The sequence below is a fragment of the Protopterus annectens genome, chromosome 1.part2 (assembly GCF_019279795.1).
Source record: "Protopterus annectens isolate FY-2018-M chromosome 1.part2, PAN1.0, whole genome shotgun sequence".
Taxonomy (NCBI): Eukaryota; Metazoa; Chordata; order Ceratodontiformes; family Protopteridae; genus Protopterus; species Protopterus annectens.
In genome coordinates, this window is record NC_056727.1 from 854718541 (window position 1) to 854737363 (window position 18823).

At 40.6% G+C, this 18823-nt stretch overlaps 1 protein-coding gene across 5 annotated transcripts in view; it reads left to right on the top strand.

Annotated features, from left to right (window-relative positions):
* CHRM3 (cholinergic receptor muscarinic 3) overlaps positions 1–18823 on the top strand; it is a 3548735-nt gene that overhangs the window by 2213313 nt on the left and 1316599 nt on the right. For all 5 annotated transcript variants that reach the window (XM_044059170.1, XM_044059177.1, XM_044059184.1 and 2 more), the window contains one exon: positions 18414–18520. The gene's annotated coding sequence lies outside the window, so the exon portion shown is untranslated. The remainder of the gene's footprint in view (positions 1–18413; positions 18521–18823) is intronic.

The following is an 18823-nucleotide window of genomic DNA, read 5'->3' on the forward strand; positions in this document are numbered from 1 at the left end:
CTAATCCGGACTTTTTAATGTTTTAATTTGGGATGGTAATTATACAACCTTAGACATGTGATATTTAAGCTCTTTCACTAGATAGGGAATCCAGCACCAAAAGGCATTTTGACATTTTTAGGGAGAGTGTAGAATATTTATTCATAGCTTTCCTCTTTGGCAACCCCTCAAACAACTAAATATATATATATATATATATATATATATATATATATATATATATATATATATAAACCCATAAGAAAATGAATAGGATGTACTTGCTAAAGTAAAGCAGTGTATAATAAGAGAGATTTTTTATAAGTGTTGACCAAATGTTAGTATGGAAGCTGCACTTGGAGAAATGAACAATGCAGTTGATTATCTGGATGCATTACTGAGTAGGAAGTCATTACCACATGAGCAAAATTACTCTGTTGTAGTGGATGAACAGTTAGAAATCAAGTTGGTCATGTAAAAATGTAAATACTGTCTCCAGGTTGCTCAATATTCACAGAATATGGATCATGGTTATTTATGCTGGTTAATCTAGGCCATTCTTTTCCAAAGGCTGGAACCTGCATACCCCAGCTAACACAAGAACCACATCATCTTCTCTGGTTTCCACCAAATATAGCGTAAGCAGTATCTTGTGGCATGCATTTTTCTTTCTGGAATTCCATTAGTGCCTGCACTGCTAAGCACTATCTGGAAAACTGGAGCATATTTAGGAATTTTGAGAAATGTATACCGGTTTTCAGATTGACCTCCTCCAAGTTCAGTACTCTCATGTGACACACTACCTGACATTTGCTATATAGGTACAAATGTGAGAACTGTGTTTGACAGTGCAGCCAACTACTCTTGATGGTCTAAAGGGATTGAGTTGTGACTCTGATCCCAGTGGCAAAAGGTTGATTAGTGGCCTAGACACCTGCTCTAACCAAGAGGGGGAGAGAAGAGGAATGATGACACATAACTTTGTTTCCTCTTGTCAGGAGGAGAAAGAAACAGCATGCTTCAAGTTATCCTGATTTTAGACTTTCTGGGAAAAACTGAAAGCCCTGTTACTGTACTCTGTATCCTATAAGATGCTGACAGGAAACTTCTGCCTGGCCTACAGAGAAGTCTCTGACCATCTCCTAATGGAAATGCTGCATGTCTGCAAATCAAATGGGACAAGAGTCATTCTCTTCAGGGGTTTCAACCTAGCCTGTGACATTAACAGAACATACTGAAGAGAAAGATATATCTCCTGGAGATTGCCGCTACTCTGAAATAAACTCCCTTGTTCACGTGAAGCAGAACTCCTCAATGACTCTAATCAAGAGTAACCTAGACAATTGGATGGGAGACCATAAATTCACCCTGGGGATGGCACCTATGTTCCTCATGGACAGGGGCAGTCAGTGCTGATCATAGACTCACTCTGCAAATAATGACCATCTGAGGAAGATCAGCTAGGGGACACGGGTATAACATGGCTAGGCTTGTAAATGCTGTAGGGCCATTAGCCTAGTAACCTCCTATGAACCTATGAAAATATGCTGGAGACTAAGAAATTGTCAGGGCTCCTATCTAGGCATTTGAAGGTGCTCCTGAAGATGCAGACGTAAAGAAAGAGATGTTGATCACATAAGGCCATTGTACACTCATCACTGACATGCATTCATGATTTTAAATACAACAAAGTTATTCAGTCTTAACCACTGGCTGTCCGACTCACTTTGCTCCCTTCCTTATAGCGTCTGTTGTTACTGACCTAGTAGGAGGGGCTGCTGACCCTCTGACACTTAGCAGAAAGGGGGGAGGCAGGAAGTGATACTGCTGCAGGGGACCAAGCTCAGCTCAATGCAAGTAACCAAGCAAAAAAGTAAGACTGTAGCCTCAAAGTTTTGATCTGTAATCTAAGACAGTTTGCTGAAGCTTCACTTCACAACACCACCACCACTATTTTTTCTGTGGCATTTATATTGAAACAAAATTGTTAAAGATGAAGTGCATACAGTAACTGCACATTCTAGATGCGTTTCAGTAAAAATATTTAAACATTTCTCACTTTGGACACAGCTGTTTTATTGGTTCTCCTATACCCATTTTATTTCACTTGTATGCTTTAATATGAGAGTTTCAGTATTCTTTTATTGAGCAGAATGTTACCCATTCAGAAATGAATTTGTCATGGCTTTTGTGGCATGTACAACACTATATCCATTCTGCATCATTCATGTTGAGGGTAGAATTCATTCCCCCACTGATATGTAACTTTGGCGGTTCAACAAGTGACTAGTGACCTTGACCTCCCCTCAGCATATAACTAATGTTTTATAGCCAAATTTTCTGTCATAATAATGCATTATATTTATTGTAATAGTTTCTACTAACTTATTATTTTCTTTTGTGTTCTTCCCGTGTTTATTTTATACTTTTCTTGGCTTGACTTTTGTACTAATATTTCTTTTTACATGTATTCATGTAACGTCTCACTTTTTGGAGATTTTCTCCCTCAGCCTCTGCTGAAAATGGGCTCCCCTGGACCCAGCCAGACTTTCCCAGTGATCAAATGTCAGATAGATAAAATAACTAAATGGAGTCATAAATCCTCCTCAGAGAATGTTATTTGAAGATCATATACAAACATATGATTACTCCAGATTTCCTGCATGACTTCCAATCAGATGAACAAGAAACAGCTCCTTGAAAAATGAGTCACTTGAAACAGTGAGTTCATACCCTGTTCTCTTGAATTTATATGATCAATTTGAGATTTGGGCCCCTTGAGTAGAAAGGGAGAACCTAAATGCCATGGTGTCATTTGGTCAAGTTAGGCTTTGGACAAGTATCATTACTGCAAACTGCTTTGAATTCCTATTTGTTTGCTTACCACTTCCAGTCCTCCAAATGTCTTTATTCCCTAATACATTATTCTATAACAGAAAAGTTAATTATGCACAATCTTACATTTTTTTTTAGTGAGAAAGTGTCACACTGCACTCCCAGTGTGGGGGCTCTGCTATAACATCCTGCTATTGTTCTATTTCTAATGTTTCACCAACATGGAGAAAGGGAATAGCTACTTTACATTTACCTCAAATTCATGAAATCTCAAATGTTATAAATTTAGGGATTACAAATGTGGGGGCTGAGTCCTCACATTAATGATACAGGAAGGCATAACCCCATTGTAAATACTCTTTGGAATTGTTCATTTTTGTTTTACTTTTCATGATGGACATACAGTCCATTATGAAGCTCGGGGGATACATTCTTGGATCAGTTATTGAGAGTTTTGTAAGACTGGTCTGGATAATATGGAATCTTTGACCGATTTTAATAATATTTCTCAATTTGATAAATGTTCCACAGTTTTTTAAAACAGTCACATTTGCAAATAAGCTATATTAATAGGATGTTCAGAGTTGACTTTCTCCAAACTATTGCACATCTACTTTGCCATGACATGTGATATGATTTCCATTCAGTAATGCATTTCTATTCAAGTTGCAATCTAATCATGACAGTTGAGATGGTACATGGATGTGGGTAGTACTTTATTTTAGAGTTGGTCACATTTATTTACAGATCATCCAGCTCAGCTGTCATGTAGATGATATCTTGTCTGTGTCAAAATCTCATGTGCATAGTTTGTGGAGTGTGGTGGGGGTGCCACCATAGTTATTGCAGTTAAAGTGCAAAAGGTGAATACGTGGGTAAAGCAACAAGGGCAGGTCAGGTGCTTCTAGGAAAGCAAAAGGGTCGGATCTGAATACGTGGGTAAAGCAACAGGGACAGGTCAGGTGCTTCTAGGAAAGCAAAAGGGTCGGATCCAGTAATACGTGTCTTACACAGCCAGTCCTGGACGCTTACCAGCATGTAAAGGGAAATGAGAAGCTTGTATAAAAACCTTCTGATGGCTACTTGGATAGTATGTGGCTATAGATTTGTCCATATGTGAAGAGGCAACATTTATAACTGGCTTTAGCAGTAGCTTAGATGGTCATCTGTCACAAAGAAACAAAATAATTAGCAAAAAGCAACGGTTAAATTGTACAATCATTCTTATCAGACTATGGAAATACTGTTTCCATGACTAGTTCCAACCATGCCAGTACAACACTGAGATCCACTTATGGTAAAGCATGGCTTTATTACACACTCCAGACCCGCATGCTATCTGTCTGCATATTACCAGTCAGCACATATGTATGCAGTGATGTAGCCTGAGGATGAATGCATAGAACAACATTCAGGGCACCTCTTTGTTACCACAGAAATCATACCACTGCAGCTGTAGAAATTTTGATAAGCTGCCACAAAAAAAGATTATTTTAAGTAGAAGCAACTGTTCAGTTTGTTGCTATATGCCCTGCTCTGTAAGACAGAAAGCTGTTGCAGTAATTTGTGATGAATTTCCAGAAGCTGTCACACAGATCCCAGTACCATTATTAGGGGTTCAAGCTCGTTAATAGAGTAAGTCTGTTCTCCTGTAACTTGTATTAATTCTGCAGGAATTTCAGGCGATACAGCCACAAAAAGGATTTTCAATGGATACACCAATTTTATTTGGAGACTGTTTTCCTTCAAAACATCATATTGACCACCATATACCATAACATGCCAGCAAATGACTTGCAGTCTGAAAGCTCTGTGTTCACATATGCAAATGAAAGACTTTCTCTAGGGCTATGTTATGCAGTTTTGCAGCTAGACACCCCCTGTAAGAGTTACTATAAAGTTCTGATTGAGACACTCACTCCTATGTATGGCTCTAACTTGCACTCAGAAAGCTTTAAAAAGTTTGTGTCTGTTAATGCCTTCTTGTTCTGCTCTTAATTATTTCGCTAGTCACATAGTCATTTGGTGATGGTTATTATTATACTAATAGTTGTAGTACGTAAATGTTACACTTGATTTTCTTATCATTTGTTTAACTTTTATACCTGTAGGATGGGGCATGGCTGAAATGCACCATGTTCTACAGCTCACCTAACTGCACAGTCAAATAAATATTAAATATTATTACAAAACATTTATGCATATGGTATCAGATCTATGAAAACTGGTGCAGATACATCTCTGTGCTTGATTCAGGTTCTGAATATTGGGAGCAACAAAAAGTTTAGATATAGACCATACTTTTGACCATTGAAAAGCCAACATTTTCTTTTCTGGTGATTGGGAAGTAATATGCTAGCCCAACCTTTACTACCTAACCTAAGCCCAGCTTGCAAATAGTGCACATAGGTGTTTACTAAGCTAAAGACCATGTGGAGTAATAGTCTGCTGTTTGTATACTCGAGTAGATGTGCACATAATAATTCTTTATAACATATATACCTTACTGAATCAATAATGATGTCCTTCAAGAATGCAACTGCAGTCCTTACATAAGGGTTGTCCTGCCTCAGGCAGCCCTCGGTCGGCCAGATTCCAAAGTCTGGGTCCGGCGTCGGCTGATGTCGCCTCCTCCCCGACGTCAGAGCGGCTGGGGTATAAAAGCATCAGCCGACGCCATCTTCCTCAGTCTTTCTTGCCGCACGGTGCCCGAAGCAGAAGCAGTTCGCAAGTGCCGGTCGGTCAGCTCCTGTATTTTACGTATCCAAAGTCATCAAAAAGCTAAGTACCCCGTTGGGGAATCTTTTCTTGCCTCAGCCGATGTCAGACAAAACTGAAAAAGTTAATAATTGTTTGTCTTGTGGTAAACAAATACCTCATAAGGACTTCCATACTTACTGCCTTCCCTGCCTTGACCCAGACCACGACGGCTCGGCCTGTGCTTGCTTCAATAAGCGCACACTCAGGCGCCGGGCAGAGTTTGCTGAAGACTTTTTTGGCGAAAAATTCTGTTATACCATGCCGTCGGAACAACCGACTCCACATACTTCCAAAAAATGGAAAGACCGGGACCGACTTTCTCGGCCTGCGACTTCCACCAACACCACGCCAAAAACTACCGCGAGTGCATCGGTCTCTTCTGAGGCGGTTTTTCCACCGCACCAGACCGACGACACCGCTTTACCGATCATTTCGGCCCCGGAACCGATGCCGGTGCTGGTTGTTGATTTTCCTCCAGAAACTGAAGCCCTGGATTTGCCTGAGACCATACCTGTGGACAAGGTTACTCCAGCACGTGGGGCGGCTAGGCCCCCTATGTCTATGTCTATGTCTATCAAGGCCTACACACATGCTAAGGCTTCCAGCCAGGCTAAGTCTCACCCTCCTAAATCTTTGCCTCAGCGCACTACTGATAAACAAATCATGACTTTAGCTGCAGATCTAATTTCCTTAATCAGAGGATCCCAGGCCCATCCTGACAGAGGTTCTCAGCCACCTTCAGACAAAAGGCCCAGGGTTGAGCATGCAGACACCCTTTCTTCTGATGAAGCCTCTGTTGACTCTGATCATTCAGATACCCAGGAAGAGTCCTTCCAGGCCTACGAGGATTCTGATGCGGAGGAATCTATTCCTTCTGCCTCTCCTCCTGAGGATATTTCTTTTGGGGAAATTCTCCACTCCATGAGAGAGCATTTTCAGTGGCAAGGCCAGGAATTCTCCGACTCCAGGAAAAGGCTTCGTACCTTCCTTAAGCTTCCCCAGCACAGGCCTTTAGCTATCCCTCCAGTGTTAGATGTACTGGATGATGTGTACTCAGATTCGAGTGCTTCTCCTGATTCTCTCCCCCCTGCTCCTGTCAAGCCGGACAGATACTACAGGGTTCCTGAAACTCATAAACATTTCTTTAAGGCCCATTCTGTTGATCTAGAAACAATTTCTCAGGAGCCCAAAGGGGTGGCCACATCCACGGCCAAAAATCCTTTGCCCTCAGACAGGGAAGCTAGATCCATGGAGAGGTGGGGCAAAAAAAGTTTATACCTCAACCACACTTGCCATGAGGGCCCTTAATTGCCTTTTTCATATGTTTCAGTATCAGGATTTCTTAATGGATGATTTGCAGAAAAAGTTAGCCTCTCCTGAGCCTTTAGATAGAAAGGCCTTGCAGGATTTGGTTCATAATACTCAGCAGGTTAGCAATCATTTTCTTCAGTGTGGTTATGATGCATTGGAAGCTTCATGTAGGGCAGCTATGACAGGGGCCATCATACGTAGACATGCATGGTTGAAAGAACAGGCATTGCCAGATCATGTTAAAGTAAAGCTTCTAGATGCACCTCTGGAAAAACACAAGCTATTTGGTGCTAATGCTCAGGATGTGTTGAAATCAATTGAGGAAAAGGCTAAAACAGTGCAAACAGTCCAAGATTTCCTCCAGGTTCAGCCACCAAGGTTCAGCAGGAATTGGCCTTCTAAGAATTGGTCCTTTCCAGACACTGACAAGTTTCAAAGGGGAAAAAACAGGCGTGCCCGAGGGAGAGGGCAATACAGAGGCCCCTACAGGGGACGCCAATGGCAACCGACTAATCAGAGAGGTGACGCAGGGACTTCTACTGCTCCACAGGGACAATCACAATGACTTGATTTTCAGACCGCCGACCAAGACTCAAAGAGAAGCACCCTTAGGCGGAAAATTATCCTTATTTTCAAAAAATTGGCACATTTTAACAAAGGACAAATGGATTCTGGACATAATAGACCAAGGCTACAGATTCCACTTCCATACTTTACCAACAAGACAAGGCATGCCCAACCTGCCACAAAATCAAAGGGCAGAGGCATTAGTGCAAGTTTCAAAGCTTTAAAAATCAAAGCAATAGAAAAGGTACCTCCTCTGGAACAAGGCCAGGGATTTTACTCAAGACTGTTCCTTGTTCCAAGAAAAGAAAAGCAATGGAGGCCTATACTGGACTTGTCCACTCTAAACACTTTTCTCATTGTACCAAAATTCAAAATGCTGACGCTCCAGCAACTCCTTCCTATGCTGGGCAAGGGGTCTTGGCTGGTTACTCTGGACCTCAAGGAGGCATACCTGCATGTCCCAATCAGACACAGTTGCAGAAGATACCTCAGATTTCTTGCAGGGTCAGAGCATTATCAATTCTCAGCATTGCCTTTTGGCTTATCTACTGTGCCCAGAGTATTCACAAAATGCCTGGCATCAGTAATTGCACACTGCAGACTCCAGGGAATACAAATATACCCTTACCTGGACGACTGCCTCATACAAGCGGACAGCAAGCAAGCCTTGACAAAAAACTTGAATTATGTCATTCACTTACTACAGGCTTTGGGATACACAGTCAACTTACAAAAATCAAGATTACTGCCATCCCAGCAAATAATTTTTCTAGGAGCCAAACTAGACACAGAATCACAAATGGCTTACCTCACAGAAGAGAAGCAAGAACAATTACCACATTACTTCAAAAGCCTAGCAAAGCTCACCCAGATGACTGCAAGGAAAATCCTGCAGGCCCTGGGTTTCATGGCATCTTGCATTCTACTGGTTCCACTGGCAAGATTACACATGAGAAAATTACAATGGTACCTAAAAAGTTTATGGTCTCAGCACAGCCACAACTTAGAAGCAATTATTCCACTCATCCCATGTCGACAAAGGGAATTTCTGTGGTGGGCCCAAGCAAGCCAGTTGAACAAAGGTATGCCTTTCTTCAATCCTCAAACAAGCCAAACCATTACAACAGACGCCTCAGACCATGGATGGGAGGGGGCGCACATGGAGGGTAGATGCATTCAAGGGCAATAGACCACACAGGAAGGGCATCTTCACATCAATCAAAAAGAGATGCTAGCAGTAATTCATGCAATCGAGGCCTTCGGAAAATATCTTCAAAAAGGTCATTTGCTAATAGACAGACAACACCACTGTTATGTGATACATAAACAAACAGGGAGGTACTCATTCTTACCCCCTTTGCAGACTAACAATGACTCTTTGGGAAAAGTCCCTGAAACTGAACATACAGCTGCAATCCCAGTTTTTTCCGGACAGGGACAATGTTCTGGCAGACAGTCTAAGCAGAAACATCCTGGACCCGCACGAATGGATGTTGCATCCAGACATTTTTGCACAAATAACTCTTGCATGGGGGAGGCCGGACATAGATCTCTTTGCTTCCCACCTCAATCATCAGCTGAAAAGGTTCTGTTCAAGGACACACCATCCACAAGCCTGGAGAATAGATGCTCTCTCATTCAGCTGGAACTCTCTAACAATATATGCATTCCCACCTCTACCATTAATGACCAAGGTGTTACTGAAGATCAAAACAGAGCAACCCAAAGGCATCTTAATAGCTCCAGACTGGCCAAGACAGCACTGGTATCCATTACTAAGAAGCATAAATTGCACCAAGCCGTGGCTCCTGCCTCAATGGCCTCTACTCTTGACTCAGCACAATTACAGGACGGTTCACCCCAACCTGCAAACTCTGCAGCTGACAGCTTGGAGGGTTCCTTGATTTCGCCCCATATTTCTCTCTCCAAGGAAGTTCAACAGATATTACTGGAAGCACGCAGACCTTCCACCAGAAAGACTTATTCAGCCAAGTGGAAGAGATTCAACATCTGGAATACCAACAAGGGACAGGATGCATCAGTTATGAGCATTCCACAGATACTGGAATATTTGGCAGAAATGCTACATAATGGACTTTCCTATTCTTCCATTAAAATACACGCTTAAGCAATTTCAGCAAAATACAACACTGATCCACCTGTGTTTTCACATCCTTTGCTAAGACAATTTCTAAGAGGGATAAAGAATATCAAACCTCCCAGAAAACCACCAGTGCCTGCATGGGACCTCAACTTCGTGTTAGAGAAATTAACTCTTCCTCCTTTTGAACCAGCTGCATCTTCAGACTTGCAGTTTTTTTCCTGGAAAACAGTTTTCCTGTTGGCAATTACCTCAGCAAGAAGAGTTTCGGAGATACTGGCTCTCATGGCAGTACCTCCATTCCTCATTTTTCATCAGGACAGGGTTTCTTTAAGAACAAATCCTTCATTTATGCCAAAAGTGATATCCAGGGTTTCTCTAAATCAAGTAATTCACCTGCCTACTTTCTTCCCCAATCCTCAAAATAAAGGGGAAAGGCTGCTGCACTCTTTGGACGTACACAGACAATTACGCTACTACTTGGACAGAACAAAGGCCAACAGAAAGTCGGACCAACTTTTTGTAGCATACGCTCCTGCAGTGCAAGGAAGGAAAATTTCCAAACAAACAATTTCAAAATGGATTGGACATTGCATCAGATTCTGTTATTCTTTTCATGGGAAGGGTGTGCCAGCCAATATCAGGCCACACTCCACCAGAGCTACAGCCACCTCCACAGCCTTCTTAAGAGGGGTGGCTACAAAGGACATTCTAGAAGCTGCTACATGGAGCTCCATGCATACATTTTCCAAGCACTATAACCTGCCTTTATATTCCAGATCCCGAGCAGGCTTTACTTCAGCAGTCCTGCAGGGCATTTTAGCTACACCATCCTTATCCTAGAGCCTACCACCCTCAGCTTGGCTATGGTATTCAACCCATATGTAAGGACTGCAGTTGCATTCTTGAAGGACATAGTACAGTTTTGTACCTACCATAAATGTAGATGCCCGACAGATATGCAACTGCAGTCAGGTTTTCCCTCCCTCCTACCCCTCTGTGTATTGGGTCCACTTCCCTCCTTTTATACTTAGCTGGGGATATCTGTTATGGTGTATCTGTTTATTGCTATTGTGTATGTCTGGACTTTTTTATCCAGTTCTAAATTTAGCCTTCCTTGGAGGACACCTGGCATCTGGGGCAAGAAAGACTGAGGAAGATGGCGTCGGCTGATGCTTTTATACCCCAGCCGCTCTGACGTCGGGGAGGAGGCAACATCAGCCGACGCCGGACCCAGACTTTGGAATCCGGCCGACCGAGGGCTGCCTGAGGCAGGACAACCCATATTTAAGGACTGCAGTTGCATATCTATCGGACATCTACATTTATGGTAGGTACAAAACTGTACTTTATTAAAGAAAAAACTGAATGGCCTGGCTATTATGTCAGTAAAGTCTAAAACAGAAAAATAAATGCCATGTACTTCCTTAGCCAGTACTTTGTAGCCTAAAGAATAGACCCGTTCCTATTTATCTTCTCCTCTTTGAGCAGACCACAGCTGGAAAACTTGTTAAGCTTAGGAAGCCATTCTTATACAAGGACATGACTCCTGAATGCAATATTGAAGAATAGGCACATCTGGCAAGTAAGGTCTTCCTCTTTGCATTGGGCCACTATCAAAGTTTAGAAAAAACAGTCTGGTTTTCCCTCCCTCCTACCCCTCTGTGTATTGGGTCCACTTCCCTCCTTTTATACTTAGCTGGGGATATCTGTTATGGTGTATCTGTTTATTGCTATTGTGTATGTCTGGACTTTTTTATCCAGTTCTAAATTTAGCCTTCCTTGGAGGACACCTGGCATCTGGGGCAAGAAAGACTGAGGAAGATGGCGTCGGCTGATGCTTTTATACCCCAGCCGCTCTGACGTCGGGGAGGAGGCAACATCAGCCGACGCCGGACCCAGACTTTGGAATCCGGCCGACCGAGGGCTGCCTGAGGCAGGACAACCCATATTTAAGGACTGCAGTTGCATATCTATCGGACATCTACATTTATGGTAGGTACAAAACTGTACTTTATTAAAGAAAAAACTGAATGGCCTGGCTATTATGTCAGTAAAGTCTAAAACAGAAAAATAAATGCCATGTACTTCCTTAGCCAGTACTTTGTAGCCTAAAGAATAGACCCGTTCCTATTTATCTTCTCCTCTTTGAGCAGACCACAGCTGGAGAACTTGTTAAGCTTAGGAAGCCATTCTTATACAAGGACATGACTCCTGAATGCAATACTGAAGAATAGGCACATCTGGCAAGTAAGGTCTTCCTCTTTGCATTGGGCCACTATCAAAGTTTAGAAAAAACACCCAGAAAATGAAACATTAGATGCTTCCTAAGATATGGGGCTGTCAACTAACAAAAATTGTTTTGTCTAAACCTACAGCGTAGCAAGTTCAGTGAACGTCATAAAAATGGACTGGAAAGTGCTTCCAATATAGAAGCTTTGAAGAAGCTAAACTCATTAGACGCACATGTATACATGTGTCTGCCAGTAATGGTTTTTGATAAAAGACTGACTCTTAGAATACTTAACATTAACTTATAGCCACTATGACCTATTATCACTTAACATATATTATGCCTTTCATTTCTTCTAGTTTTTCACATTACATGTAGTATTTAAATATGTTGATGTTCTTTGTTTGGGTTGTGGAGGATAATTGTACTGTTTGGACTACTTATACCACAAAACTTTTAAATAAGCAATTGTTACCCAATGTATAGCCATGGTTTAAAACAGATACAGCAACCACTGGGTACTCACTTTCATTCAAAATGTATTTTAAAATCAGGGAGATTGAAAAACATTGATGTTATTGGTTGTTTGAAGTCATGTGCTTTATTATAAATTGTATTTTAAATTTTAAAGTTTTTTAGGAAAATATGTGCTAGTCTGATGAAGTCTTGCTAGTTATTTTAAGACAAAAGACATTGATATTTTAAAGAGCGGTATTTTAAATAAAGGGTGGTATTCACAGTCCAGGACTTTGCAGTTAAATACAATTATCTGAGAAGAGCTTTACTATGAATATATGCAAATAAGCTAATTGCAGACATTCTGAAAACCACACCTTTTCAAAACAAAAGTGTAAAGTACCTAAAGTTAAGCATATAACTGCAGTTCATAGAGATAAATGTCAAAGGGGCTAATTTTCATACAAAACACACAAATGGACCTGAATTTATAAGAAATAGTTTAACACCACCATATTAACTTGTGATTACTCAAGCTGGTGGCAAATGATTTTGAAACCATAGACTTTTTAAAGTAAGAAGAAATAATAGATATAGTATAAATTAATATGATACACTTTAAAGAGATGCAAAATTAGTGAGTTCACTTAAAGTAATGTTTGTGTTACTGATATGATGGGCATAGTACACTGGCTTTAGTGACCCCATGTAAAGTTATAATTTGTAAATGGAAAATTATTGCAGGAGTAGTGGAATGATTAGTTATCGCTGAAAATCATTTAGTTTGCTGTTATTTAGTGATTGTGCATGCAGTACCGAAGGGGTAAGGATGTTTTGTTGGCTCAACAACTGGAGATTTCTGAGAGTCACTGAAAAATGAAAACTGACGATATTTTGAATGCAAGTCAGAGGTAGTGTCTAAAGAAAGGATGAGCCTGTTAACAAACCTAATTGCTTTACTGCTGTGAATGTATTTATATTTATAATATTGCAGGCATTACTATAGCACAACTTCACTTGGCTGGACTGAATTTTTTCATATGTATATAATTATGGGGCTTGTGTCACCTACCTTTACTAATAGGATGACAGGCATGGTGCGTTTGTTGTGTTGTGTTATTTAAACTGATGATTACATAATTTTTTTTGTGTATGCCTGTGGCATATTTTTTATATGCAGTAATGATGCAGAACAAGGCATCAAGGCAGAAAAAGAACAATTCAGCCAAGAGTAAAACCACATTCTCAGGGCAGATCTCGGGACATATGATAAATGCCTGTTTGTTAAAGAGACACAAACAAGCTGATTAAAAGTCTGGAATTGAGTTGTCCTGGACATGAATGTAGTTGATGGAAGAAATCATATATTAACACAGTGCAAAAATATGGCAAGTGATATAGTAGGACATGCTAGAAGCAATGCAAGACAGAATAAAGTTGCCCGTACTTGTGTGTGTGTGTGTGTGGGGGGGGGGGGGGCTCCAGCAATTATCCCATTAAAACTACTGGAGGAATATCTTGTTTCCATCCATGGAGATGACAAAGAACTTGATGGCACAGGAATAATCAGAGGTGATGTGGACCTTGGCTATTACCAACGCCTGTAGCAGCAACACTTGTTTGCTCAGGAAGGTTTGTTTAAATACAGTAACATATATTTATATAGAGAACCTTGTGACCCACCACAGTATTTTAAACCCACACAGGTAGGGGACTTTGATCCCAACACCCCTCTGTGTATACCAACTCTGAGACCAGCACTACAGTGGGGAAAAGGGCAGATGGGGAAGTGGTTGCCAACTAGTTACTTTCCCCATTGATGAAGTGAACTCCGAGACCAGCACTACAGTGGGGAAAAGGGCAGATGGGGAAGTGGTAGAGAACTAGTTACTTTCCCCATCGATGAAGTGAACATTTGCTGAATGAATGTTCGATGGATAGGCTTTAATGTTCAGCCATTCGTGGGAAGTTCCATTTGATGGCTGAACATAGACCCAGAAAACTGAATGCTGATATGGAATGATTACATTAAACACATAGTAATTACTATTAACAGATGAACCTTCCACATCAGCAAAGAATGACAATGAAGGCAATGTGCCCATTTGTGGTTTTCCATGAGTGGATGGGAAATCACAATTTGTCCCAGGAGTTCCACCTGTGTCCCTCATTGACTGGGGCAACAGGTGCTGACTGAGATTTCTTTTCTGGGGATAAACTCTTGGCTAGACTTGTATGGGCCCCAAGGCCATTAGCCTAGTAAACTCCTATGATCCTATAAAATGTGTGTATCCCACACCTCCTCAAAAAGCACACTGTAATGTATTCTATTTCTTTATTAGTAATGTATTCATTTTTTACATGGTCAGCAGTGGAATCAAACAGTTTCACTGTACTAATTCTTTGGAGGATATCAGCAGCAGAATGGCAGCTGGTGGTGATGATGATGATGATGATAGCGTGAGGAAAGTAGCATGCAATCCCCAATATTAATGGCAGGAGCTCACACACCACAACATGTTAGTAACTCTGCAGAAAGTGGCAGTGCATCACAAAGTCAAGCACATGTTGATATTACAGTCACACTTGTACAGGAGGAAAACCCATGTACTTCTACATCAGTATCTCCAAACACAGACAAACAATTTGAGGATTACAACAGACGTTCAGACATAAAAGTCCCCACAGTGATACCTTTACAAAAAGGAGCCAGGTATGGGACTTTGTTACAGCTCCCCCAGGAAACATGTAAAGCATTGCCTGCCCAGCAGCAAATGTGCTGTGATATTGTCAATCTGAGACCTCCAGGGTGTACATGAGGATTTGCAATACTACATGGAAAAGGCAGAGAATAGGAATAATGCCATGAGCACACTGATGCAAAGTACAGTGGTACACCAAGCATCCATGGCTTTCTCTATGTATACACTACCAGACTGGAGTAGAAGTCAGTCTTGGAAAGGGAAGAGGAAGGGCTACTGTCTGGACATGTGCTGTCAGTTCATATAAGACTACAAGTGCTTCTCAAGTACTGCAATTTGTTAGAGGAAACATGCACAACAGATTTCAAGCAGGGAACATTAGCATTCATCTACACCCAGTAATGCCTCTCATTTGAGATCTTGATTATGGTCCTACAGTATTGTCAATTCAGTGTCTGCAGCATCACCTCCATTAAGTAAGTCACAACACTGGACCAACTTGCCATCCGGCTGTCATGACAGCCCCTCTTTGAAATCACTTGCACCATCACCTATCCTGTATTTAAGAGATTTGTGTGACATGTTTGGCTGTGACCTACTGTGAATCAAGTGAGACTTTTCTGTTACTTACAATATGACATTCGCAAAAACAGGTCAATATTTAACTTTAAGGGGAATAAGTTATTAAAAAGGGGGGGGGCTTAGGCCTCATTTCATCTGTATGCATTTCAATCCTGTAATGGTACTGCCTCCTGGAACTGTGGAAGGAATTCTGTATGCCATGACAGATTGCAGTTATTAACACCAGTGCTCTGTGCATAACCATTCTTACAGCTGGCAGTTACCTACAACTTAAAGGTAGTAATACATAAGTTTACACGGAAACACTGTAATGAGACAATTACAGATTAAAATTAGTATCCTGCCATGTAAACAAATAATGCTGCCACTTCACCCTCAGCACTGCACAAATGATGATGATGTTTTTGTCTCTGAAGCCACAAATTATTGTGTATGTCAAAATAAAATAATTTGATGTGCAGACCTCAACAGACAGTATATTTTATGCTGAGAACACATTGCATAATATAAAAAATATTAAATGTTATCATGGAAATGGAAGGCATGAACTCATGTTAAATAAAGAATTGACACTTTCAACTAACTGAAACACTTGAAGGCATTCATTATGTGCATACTTATGTAAACCATCTTGCTAGAATTTATTGTGCAAAACAGTTAAAAATATGATTATTACTTATATAATGCCTTACAACATCACTGAACAGGAATCAATGAACACTCAGGTATGAGTTTGGCAAAAAAATAATATGAGCAATGGTTCAAAAATAAAAATAAAATCATTTTTTTAAAGATGAGAAAGAATGTCAGATGAACATTGACAGTACACCATTTGCACACACAGCATAGCCCACAGATATCACTTTATCCATCAATTATACTTTGCATTTTTTACAAGAAGGCAAACACTGACTTGAATGTCATGGTCCATAATTCTGGACTGGACACCATCACTTTACATGCACAACCATATGGCATGCACAAGCCTACTGCATGGGGTCCCTTACAACTGCTGCCATCTGGTCATCTTTAGTCATGGTGGGACTGGAACTGAAAGCTGCAGTGACAGCAGGGATCACTTCATCACCAGGCAGGTGTTGATCATGTTGTGCTAAATGCAAAATCCAGTAGCTGTGTCATACCGAAGGGCACTACCAAACTCATCCAGCCACCTAAAATGACTCTTTGGAAGGCCAAAGATCCTGTTGATGATGATACAAGTGTGGGACTAGTATATGTTGTAGGATTCATCTGCAGTTCCATTTGGATTTTTCACCATAAGCCATGACACCAGTGGATATCCAGCATCACCTGAAAAACAAAAAAAAAAGAGAGAGAAAATGGGGGTAGTGAGAAACAAAAAAGGAAACGTGTTTTAGTAATCAGCTTTATATTTTGCCATGAATAACTTCTTAAATGAAACAGAAAAAATATTTTCCACTTACCAACAAGAAGACCACTGTGCATCCTACCATGCAAAAAGAATGAGCTAGGCTAGTGTGTCAAATATGGAATCATGTGAACTGTCATTATGCTGTGCAGAGACATTGGTGATGTACCCTAGTGCATCACATACTACCTGGAAACTGATGGGGTGGTAGTCCTTCCTTCCAATGGTACTGCTTCCCCCATGAACCAAGAGGGGCCCCAATTGTAACATGGGTGCAATCCATTGCACTGAATACCTCAGGGACACGTGTCACTCCATAAAAGGTAAGCATAGTCTGACTTGGCCTTGAGGTGACACTGGGAAATAGATGTACTGATCAGCATGTGCCAAGGGTATGCCCAAGAACTGCTGCAGTATGCTTGTGGCAGAAGCCTGGGGAGATACCCAACATGTTGCCAGTCTATCTCTGGAAGGTCCTTGTGGCAAGTATAGTGATGGATATACATGCCTTAGTATTCACAAAGTTAGGAAGTCCATGCATTCCTCTAGTATCTTAATAGGGATCATACATACTCATAAGACCCTTAGAATATCCCTGTCCACTCTAAACCTGTTATCTCCTGATAATCTCAAGTATAAAGGGTTATACTCTGTTTATAGTTCTGCCTTCTTGGCTAGTGAGCATGGCTGGTCACAAGTGGCTTTAGCTCAGCCATGTCAAGCAGCTCACAATGAGAAGTAGCAAGGCTAGCAGCAAGTGACCATATTTTCATGGATCACAAGATTCCCCTTCATATAAATGAACTCTGGACAGTGCGGAGAAGAGGGAAAATTTCTTTGAATCAGAAATAGGCAAGCAAATGCTTCATTAACATACACTGTTTTACTTCATTCCTCATTTACATCTCATTCTAACTTCATCTGTTTAGGCTTATTCATGGCCAACGTGTATAAGTGGCATCTATGAATCATGACTTTGATGCACTCATTGCAGACAGCCTTCACATATTCACCTAATGACTATAACACCACACAAAGTGTCTGTTTTGTTTAAGTTATTTTGTTTTCTTTTCTGGTTATAGTATACAGTTGCCCTTCAGACTGTTTTGTCCTTTTAATGGTATTCTCAGTAATTTCATTATGTTTAAGATAATTGAACTACTACAGCTAGTAGTTTACATATGTATGTATGTGGAATATCAGACAGTAAAACATTTTTGGGAGATGGTCTTTTATCTGCAGTAGTGTGATTTGCTGTAATGGGCATATCCCCTCCAGGTACTGCCTTCTCTGCAGGTTTGAAATACCCAATTTTCATTCTCAAAGCTTATTTTAATCATTGCTATCTGCTTATTTACATAACAAAAATGTACTAGGAATGATTTAATGATATATGTTAGTCATGATATTTATATTTGTACTTACATTTCTGAGTAAAAGGGGGCAGGCTTTTCTCTTGATGAATCTTCAGGGGTAATATTCATTTTTATTTTATAGGAAATTGAAAGAAAACACACATCACAGTCAATAGCATCAAATGAAAGAGTTCCTGTATGAACTGATATCCTAATCTGACATGTCCTTCTGCTTTTGAATTGCAGCAGGTAAGTATCACAGTTATGTTATTTCCTAAGCAGTTGTCTGTTATTAGTATTAAAAACTTGGTTAGGTGTCACTGTCAATAGTATTAAAACTGTGAATGTTGTTTTAGTTTAACTACTCGAGAAGATGAACGCTATCTGACTTAACAAGTCATTGAACCTACATTTGTTTTAAATGCAGATCACTTCATCTTGTTTACTGTGTCTGTTACTGCACTTCCCTTTGATTGTTTGCAAACACAATACAATGTGCACTAGTTCTAATCCTGTCATAGTAAGCATTTTGTTGATACTCTGACAGGGTTA